The sequence below is a fragment of the Leptodactylus fuscus genome, chromosome 9 (genome assembly GCF_031893055.1).
Source record: "Leptodactylus fuscus isolate aLepFus1 chromosome 9, aLepFus1.hap2, whole genome shotgun sequence".
NCBI classification, from domain to species: Eukaryota; Metazoa; Chordata; class Amphibia; order Anura; family Leptodactylidae; genus Leptodactylus; species Leptodactylus fuscus.
The window spans coordinates 86,317,361-86,327,568 of NC_134273.1; positions in this window are offsets into that span (position 1 = coordinate 86,317,361).

Sequence of the window (10,208 nt, forward strand, 5' to 3'; positions counted from 1 at the left end):
GGAGATGAAAGCAAAATCCTGTAACTTACAAAATTCTTAATTTACCGTTGTGGAGACAGGAAAAAAAAAGTTATTGACTCCAACTTCAACCGATATGACTCCAAAATCAAATGGTTATTTTTAATCATATTAGACAATGAGTAATATTGTGTTATAATTAGATGTTTGGCTTGTTACTCGCTTAATAGGAATCAGTCACTGGCTTTATATGGTGTTATGGAGGATTGTTTCTGCGGGGCTGTGGATATATTGCACTAAGTGGTTTCTTGCTCCTATTCCACAGTAATGTAATTTACAGCCGCCTCCTATACATTATCCCTAGTAATATGCAGCTATAGACCCAGATACCACAAAACAATCTGCTATTAAAGCGCTTCAGGAACTTGGTAGACTCCGCAGAAAGTGTGCATGAAATCGCTCACCCATCTCCGGATAGGATTTGTGAAAAATTCTGTGTTCTTTTATGATCAACACTCTTGACTGAAAAGCAATAACACTGTTAATACCAGATGTGACTTTACCTTGTTTTTCTCAAAATAATGTTAAGGCAATATCTGCATTCTGATTTGTAAGGGCTGGTCATACGCCTTACATTTCCATCATTTGATTGGACGTGTAGATACAGTGAACCGGTTATTCAGAGCTGGCTGACTGTAGACTTGAGTCAGATTGGCCATGCTTGGTTATCTATTTGCAGGTGTTTGGCATGATCTGCCAATCCTCAGCCAGCCTGCACTGACTCTCTGCACTTCTGGGACCCATACTATACTCTGTATGTAGCTGGAAGCAGGTCATGGTTTAGTGGCCAGGTGCCGGTACTGCAGCTCAGCTCCCATAGACTTGACTATACAGAGACTAGAGCCATCTGCTTTCACCTACATGCAGTGTATAGTGCTTGTGTTGGAAGTGACCCCCAATGACATGTATATGATTTACCCTATGGATAGTCCATAAATAAATCCTGACCATCCCCTTTTATGCCATTGGTGGGATTGTTTATTCTACCATTAGAGGAGAGTATAAAGTGTATGGCCTAAGACCACCCTGATCTGACCTCGTGTGCCTTGTGGTCGGAAATTGTCAAAGTTGTCTCTGTCTGAAAGACATCTGTGTCGCAATTCTTCCAAACCTTGTGTGGTTTCTTTTTTGCCAGAAATGTTGCTCTTTGTACCTGCTACACTTGGTGACCAATAGGGGGAGCTATGTCTCTGTTCCCAGGGGTCACAAAGGTTAATGTTATCGTCTTAGACAAACCAAACCCTTTATTCAGGTGCTGGTAAATACACAAGACTATTAATTTCTTTACTTTAGGGCTTATATGACATAATACAGACTACGCAGGATGGGATGACCCCGCAGCGGTTTGTTTATTTTACACAATGTTTTTTATTTTTAGTTCATTCTAACCAGAAAACATGGCCACATTTATTTTCTGTTGTTTTGTTTGTTTGTTTTTCTTTGCACTTTGGTCCTCAGCTTACCTGTGTTTTTTTGTTTTTTTTGTTTTTTTTTGGTGGGGGTGTTCCCTTCCCCTTTTTTTTCTTACTCTTCTCCCGCTGGGCCTGGCATGATCTTCAGCAGTTATTTGGGTGTATGTCACAACTTTGCCCACTATAAATAGTGGAATAATCCCATTAGTAACAATGCAGTGGATTTGGAGTTACTTACGAGGGCAGTATTTATGTGACTCCATGTTTCCACCCTTGAAGCCCAATAGAGGGATCTAGCCCACACTACAAAGAACCACCGCTCAGAATAGGCTCAGTTTGGTGGCAGCTGACGTGGGTGGCTTGAGAGAAATCCGTGCTCGGCACTGGAAGGATCAAGCAGAGATATTGGCTGTGGGTAAGCCGAGGTCATGGCAGGCAGAGGTTTTTTTTGTGATAAACAGACCAAAGATCAAGGCAGGTGGCAAAGAGTCAAAGCGCTAATCGGGCTTAGGTCAGGTCAGGGCAGGTGAAGCGGGTTCAGAGTCAGGTGAAAAAGGGCAATGGTAGAAAAAACACATTGGTACTAACACAAGGAACCTTATTACTCCAGTACCTTCCAGTGGGGTAAGTGCATTAGACGGCCTAAATGTGCAGGGTATTGGCTGTGAACAGATTATAAGATTGACCAACGTCTTAAAGGGCTCCACAGATTACAGCTGGTTGCTGAGGGTCCAAGCAAGGAGTCACTTGGTAATCTGCATATTGCAAGGAACTCTTCTAACTTGTTGGGTTTATCCAAAATAGAGACTCACTATAAGGACACTGTCAATCAAAAAAAAAATAAATCATGTGATCGGGTCCTGGATCCCAAATTCAAACCGCTTAGCTGTCACCCATCTTTCTTACCTCTTAATGCTGATGTGGGGTCAGGGAACCTTTAAGAAGCGCATTGTAAGACTTAAGGTATGAAGTTTTATCTTTTGATCACATCCCGTCATGGAAACGCAGGAAAATCTTTAATCTTTCCTTAAAATAACATTTACAGAGATTTTTCTGCTTTCCCATGGTACATCCACTTCCATATTTGGTACCAAATACGAAACTCACACAAAGATGGGATAGATGTTTAAATGGAACCTGTCAGAAGCTTTGGGGGCAGAATGTAAGGTGACAAGTCTGTGTAGATGACGTCCGCCCGTCCCATGCAAGGTGTGGAATATGATCACTGACTTGCAGATGAGTCCAGGAGTCTGCATTGTGCCCAGACAAGTCAAACTCATGACACATCTTTGTGCTGCAAGGGTATGTATGGTTGGCGGCTGTATTAGGCATTCATCACATTAATGTTTACATTGTGAACTTTGCTCTGTACACATGTGGGACATGCTGAAGACGCAGCGTGACAGTAACCCAACATGTCAGGTGACAGAGTCTGTGACTCCTGTTTTAGTCTTGTTGCATCCACAGCAAACCCCACTTTAGCAGAAATTCTAACTTTTTTTTTTTTTTTCTACATGACCAGTCTCCCCAACTCATCCAGTCCTAGCGCCCTTGTTTATGACTTGACCTTTTCTCAACTTCGTTTTATTGAGAAGTAATAATACTGCACATGGCAAGGTGACAAGACGAGGCGGCTGAGGGCAATGGCTTCTCTCCACGTCTCCTGGAAGTTAAACAATAAAAATGTTGAGAAATTGTTGTGGAGGAGAAAGTGTATTGTGCTGTGGTCATGCATGCCTTCCGCGTCTTCCGTTACACTCTCCGTATCACTGTCCTCCCCACAGACTAGAGCGATTAATGATTTACTGTTAGTATCAGTCTTTGCCCTGATATCGCCACCACCAGGAGTGTTTACACTGGCTACTGTTCTGCTACAATTGGCTAAAGAGTAACTGTGAAGACGAAGCAATGGACTGTGCATGACAACCCGCCGGACCACAGTACAAGTTACACATTCGGTTGTCATCCAGGTTTTGTCTCAATTTATATGGTAAACGAAAAACTGAAGGGTATAGAGGTGAAAGCTACTCCTATAGGTCACACCAAAAGGAGCGACTGTCACACTATAGGCATTATTACCGTATTTTTCGGACTATAAGACGCACTTTTGTTCCACCAAATTTGGGGGAAAAAGAAGGGTGCGTCTTATAGTCCGAATGTGGCGCCTGGCATCCGCTGTACTAGAGAGAGGGATGCCGGCAAGGGATAGATGCAGGTGCCGGGCCTGAGCCATCGCTGCGCTCCTCTGCCCTGCATGAAGCCAGCAGCTGCAGGGGCGATGCTATTCCGCTCCTCCGTCCCCCCGCCGCTGGCTTCATGCAGGGCTGAGGAGCGCAGCGATCTCAGGCCCTGACACCTGTGATGGTGTCTATCCCTCGGGTCAGTTTCGGTGGCCCCTTCTCCCCCGGTCCCCACCGGCCCCGTACCTGTGAAGTTGCAGGCCGGCTCCTGCGCGGCGATATCGCAAGAGCCGACCTGTTCAGGTGACAGCCGGGAGCCTAATGAGGCTCCCAGGCCTGTCACGGCTATATTAGTATTGCGGCTGGTCTATGACCAGCCGTAATACTTATATACAGAATGTCCCATGGACGGCAATACAGTTGTATTGCCGTCTATGGGACTTGCAATCAAGTGACCGCAGGTTCAAGCCCCCGGGGGGGGGGGAATAAAATAGTAAAAAAAAAAAAAAAAAAAAGCTTTAAAAATATGAAATAAAAGTTCTAAATCACCTCCTTTCCCTAGAATATATATAACAGTAGAAAATCATATATCATAAACCGCTGGGCTTTTTTTCAATACAAGGTGATCTAAGCAATAGATATTCCCTAAAATGGTAAACTAAAAAGTACATCTGACCCCGCAAAAAAAAACAAAACACTCTATGCGTCCCCGTACAGCTGCAGGGTCACCTGTCAATGTGGCCTTGCAGCTGTTGCAAAACTACAACTCCCATATATTAAATATTTTACCATTTTTTTGCTTCAAAATTTTTTTCCCTATTTTCCTCCTCTAAAACCTAGGTGCGTCTTATAGTCCGAAAAAATATGGTAATTCCCGGGGAAAGGAGCAGTAGTCAGCTGACAGCTATTCCTGATCACACCAAAGGACTAATAGTCAGGTTATTGTAATTTTTCATGACCAGGCAATGGAGTAGCCGTCCTATCGCAATCTGTTCCTGCTGTTGACTGAGCAAAATTCTCCTGCTGCAACATAGGGAATGGAACGGCAAACGGATGACAGCCACTCCTGTTGATCACAACGATCCCATCTAACTGTTTACAGGGTATGGAGTAGCAGTCAGATGACATCTACTCTTATGAGGCTCTCACACGGAGTAAAATGGCGCTGATTCTGGCACGATAACTCGCGTAAGAATCAGCGCTGCAAAACAGAATCCCATTGAGTTCAATGGGCTCCATATAGCGTGCGTAACACATTGCACTCAATGGGATTCTGTTTTGCAGCACTGATTCATACGCGAGTTATTGTGCTAGAATCAGTGCCGTGTCACTCTGTGTGAATGCTCACTTACTGACTACACAGCAGATGTCAGATTGAGATTTTTACTGCTTACCTGGAATGGAGCAGCAGTCAGATGGCAATTGTTCTTATTCATTACTAAGAATGGACCAGCAGTAAGAGATCGCACCAAAAGGACCCGCTGTCAGATTATAAGTACTTTACTGTAGCTATCTGATCACATCTACTTCTGTTCAAAGAGAATGGAACAGCTGTCAGATGTCGGCCACTTCTTATGATCACTGGCAAGACAGCAGTCATGTGACAGTAGGTCCTGCTGCTTGATTGGGCAGCCATAGTTGTGATCAGGAGGGGTATACGGTTAGATGTGCTCTGTTGCCTATTAATGGATTTTTCTTATTTTCCTAGAATCCACATTTGCTAATAGAAAAGAAAATAAATATCGCCGTCCTTGTGAATACTTTATTACATTTGGCATCCAAAATATAAAAGTCCGGGTGGAATTCATACATTGAGTAATGTTCATGTCACATGCTGATATCTTCACAATTTAACAGAAAACTTTCATATCAAGTTAAAGGGATTTTCCAGGTTCTCAATATTGGAACATTCACTTGAATGAGACAAAGCTGCAATAACCTGCACAGCTTACAAGTGTACGGACCAGTGTCAACGATGAAGAGGTCACAGCATTCACCCCTTTAAATAGCTTATTTGTTGAGATGCCGAGAGTCTCTCCCTCTCTGATTTCATGCTGATGCGCTATTGTACAGATATGGCATCAATATTATGTATCTGGAAAATACCTTTTAACATGTTATTAATGTCCTTCACATCTATATTAGGATAATGTATATTCTTACTCAGCAGAAATATACTTGAAGTTTTAATACTGCTCCTATGTACAAGAATATAACTACTATAATACTACTCCTATGTACAAGACTATAACTACTATAATACTACCTCCTATATACAAGAATATAACTACTATAATACTACTCCTATGTACAAGAATATAACTACTATAATACTGCTCCTATGTACAAGAATATAACTACTATAATACTGCCCCCTATGTACAAGAATATAACTACTATAATACTGCTCCTATGTACAAGAATATAACTACTATAATACTGCCTCCTATGTACAAGAATATAACTACTATAATACTACTCCTATGTACAAGAATATAACTACTATAATACTACCTCCTATGTACAAGAATATAACTACTATAATACTGCCTCCTATGTACAAGAATATAACTACTATAATACTACCTCCTATGTACAAGAATATAACTACTATAATACTACTCCTATGTACAAGAATATAACTACTATAATACTACTCCTATGTACAAGAATATAACTACTATAATACTACCTCCTATGTACAAGAATATAACTACTATAATACTACTCCTATGTACAAGAATATAACTACTATAATACTGCCCCCTGTGTACAAGAATATAACTACTATAATACTACTCCTATATACAAGAATATAACTACTATAATACTACCTCCTATGTACAAGAATATAACTACTATAATACTACTCCTATGTACAGGGATATAACTACTATAATACTACTCCTATGTACAAGAATATAACTACTATAATACTACTCCTATGTGCAAGAATATAACTACTATAATACTACTCCTATGTGCAAGAATATAACTACTATAATACTACTCCTATGTACAAGAATATAACTACTATAATACTACCTCCTATGTACAGGGATATAACTACTAGAATACTGCCCCCTATATACAAGAATATAACTACTATAATACTGCTCCTATGTACAAGAATATAACTACTATAATACTACTCCTATGTACAAGAATATAACTACTATAATACTGCTCCTATGTACAAGAATATAACTACTATAATACTGCTCCTATGTACAAGAATATAACTACTATAATACTGCTCCTATGAATAATAGAATATTATAATCTTATGACATAGATATTTCATGTATACTATGTGCATCTTCTCAGTGATCTGTGTATATACTTGGTGTAATATATGGCAGAGTATTTTTGCACAGAATAGTAATAAGATGGTGTCTTGTAGCTTTCTCGGTCCCTCAGGGTTCAGATGAAGGCCTTCTCTGTACTGATGTCAGGCGGTATCTTATGTGACATTACATACAATTACATGAGTTGCTGATATTGCTGGGACTTGTAGTGCTGCTGCTGTTCATTGAGCCCCTCACCTGTCGGCCTGGGCGTCACCCCTGGATTTCCTTGCCCTAGTTCTTATTAATGTGTTTTATTATGTCCTTGTGTTTGTTATCCGGTCACACAACATTACAGACAGGTATGATTTGCCCGGCAGGACTAATCGCTTAATTCGTTCTTGTCATGGATTTGCCAGCCTAAGCTGTGCCCCAATAAATGATCTGGGTCATGTGATGGGCAGATTCTATCTCACCTTGTCAGCCTGACTACTGTCCTTGTATCATTGTAGTGCGCTGTGCGCTCCTGGACAACATGGAGTGTTCCCGTATCTGCACCCCTTGTTAGTCTGTGGTACCTGTTGGGGTGCTGACTTCTGCCCCCCTTCCCCCCCCCCCTGCACCAGGGATATACTGTGTTGTGTTTAGAGGGATTTTCCACTTTTTTATGAATGAAACTTCTGTGTTCTGAAAATTTTGCAACCTTGTAAAATACTTTTTGTTGTTATTCTTCCCCAGTAAGTGATAAGGAACATCATACAGACCTCTAATCTGTAAAGTTGTCACCGCTGAGGGTTTGGTACAATTATACCCAATCTTTGCAGTACGCAGCACAGAGCTCTCGCCTTTCCAGGAGTTTGAGCTAATAACTTTTACCTGCACTGATACATTGTAACAAACCTAATGTGTCAATCCAACAAAGTGTCAGAAAAGTGGTCTCCGGCATGTGGCTCTGAAGCTGTGGGGAAAGTACTACTCCCAGCATGCCCTGCTAGCCTGCAGCTAGATCACAACTTATTTGCAGAGTCCTTCTTCCCCTGGCCTTTTTTATCCTCTGGTAAGGGTATATCCATCAGTATGCGATTGTTGGGGGTCCGACACCCTGACCCTGCACCAGTCAGCTGGTCCAGCAGTATCCCATGGCCCGCCGCTGCTGCACAGGACGGGGTTGGATGCAGATGTCCTCCTATTTAAGTAATAGGCTCAGATTTGCAGCCTCGTCCACTGTATAGTGTTGCATCGGGCACTGTGTCTCTGTCACTTGGATAGCTTTCGCCCCCTCCTGTGCTGTCGTTTCCAGATCCGCTGATTGGTGCAGGCTCTGGGTGTCAGGCTATCACTGATCAGATACTGATCTTAATCCTGTATCAGTATAAATAAACACCGGGATGCCAGAAATGCATATTAAAATCCAATCTTAGGCCCCTTTGCAAATACCTCCTCCTAAATCCAGCATCTTATAGGTGACCACTTTCCATTTCACATGACGTTACATAGTATCTCAGTTAGACACCCTCCGCCTCAGCATTTGCATTTGCAGTGTGGTCCAATAGTAACCAAATCTACCTCTCCTGAATGCGCAACCCTAACCCTATAACCTCTAGCTTGACTTGCACATGGGGGATGGTGACCTGACATGGACACTAGAGCTGAGACAGCGCCACCTACTGGATCCATGCTTATAACCACTCCGTCCTAGCATCTGCCCAGCTCGTACCCCTGTATCCTCTGCGCTGCAGCACCCATAATACATATTCTGCCCTTTCTTACAGATGTGATCCTACATCCGCTCGCACCTCCCCGCTTCCTTTCATGCTCCTCTGCCTTGTGATTATCATACCCTTCCTTTGATCTCCGGCACATGACAGATCCTGCATGTGGCTAAATCAGGAATACCAAAATTAGTTGTTATTATTATTATTATTATCAGGCCCATTATCAAGGAGTAGAATTTCTGTCTATGTACATAAAGGAACTGCGCCATTTATTCTCCGTTCTTCAGGCCTCACCGTTCCCAGCTCCCAGCCCATGCCTTGTATTGTTACATCCTTTGACTTAGTGGAATGAAACCAGCTAGCAAAAATACACGAAAAGCCACAACCTCCCCAGGAGCAGTTCTAGGAACTTACTATTTCAGAGAAAATGGCACAACCAATTGTGCCGAAACATTGTGTACTGGCACTTCCATTGACTTGTACTATTCATGTTCCCAGTAAGCACAAGTCGCATGATGAAGTTAGACGATAACCTATTACATGCAGAGCTTTCAGTAAGTGTCTGAGTATTGGAGGTCAATGAGCAAAGTGCCTGAACTCTCTTCTAGATTAAACTCAGGCAGCATTTCTATCATTCATTTCCATGATGTTAAATTATACAGTTATGTCTTAAAGTGAGTGTAACCAGAACCCAGCATATCACCCCAGCCCCAAAAATAGATAGGTTACTGTCACCAGAACCAGCATATCACCCCAGTCCTGCAGATAGATAGGTTACTGTCACCAGAACCAGCATATCACCCCAGCCCTGCAGATAGATAGGTTACTGTCACCAGAACCAGCATATCACCCCAGTCCTGCAGATAGATAGGTTACTGTCACCAGAACCAGCATATCACCCCAGCCCTGCAGATAGATAGGTTACTGTCACCAGAACCAGCATATCACCCCAGCCCTGCAGATAGATAGGTTACTGTCACCAGACCAAGCATATCACCCCAGCCCTGCAGATAGATAGGTTACTGTCACCAGACCCAGCATATCACCCCAGCCCTGCAGATAGATAGGTTACTGTCACCAGAACCAGCATATCACCCCAGCCCTGCAGATAGATAGGTTACTGTCACCAGACCCAGCATATCACCCCAGCCCTGCAGATAGATAGGTTACTGTCACCAGAACCAGCATATCACCCCAGCCCTGCAGATAGATAGGTTACTGTCACCAGACCCAGCATATCACCCCAGCCCTGCAGATAGATAAGTTACTGTCACCAGACCCAGCATATCACCCCAGCCCAGCAGATAGATAGGTTACTGTCACCAGACCCAGCATATCACCCCAGCCCTGCAGATAGATAGGTTACTGTCACCAGAACCAGCATATCACCCCAGCCCTGCAGATAGATAGGTTACTGTCACCAGACCCAGCATATCACCCCAGTCCTGCAGATAGATAGGTTACTGTCACCAGAACCAGCATATCACCCCAGCCCAGCAGATAGATAGGTTACTGTCACCAGAACCAGCATATCACCCCAGTCCTGCAGATAGATAGGTTACTGTCACCAGAACCAGCATATCACCCCAGCCCAGC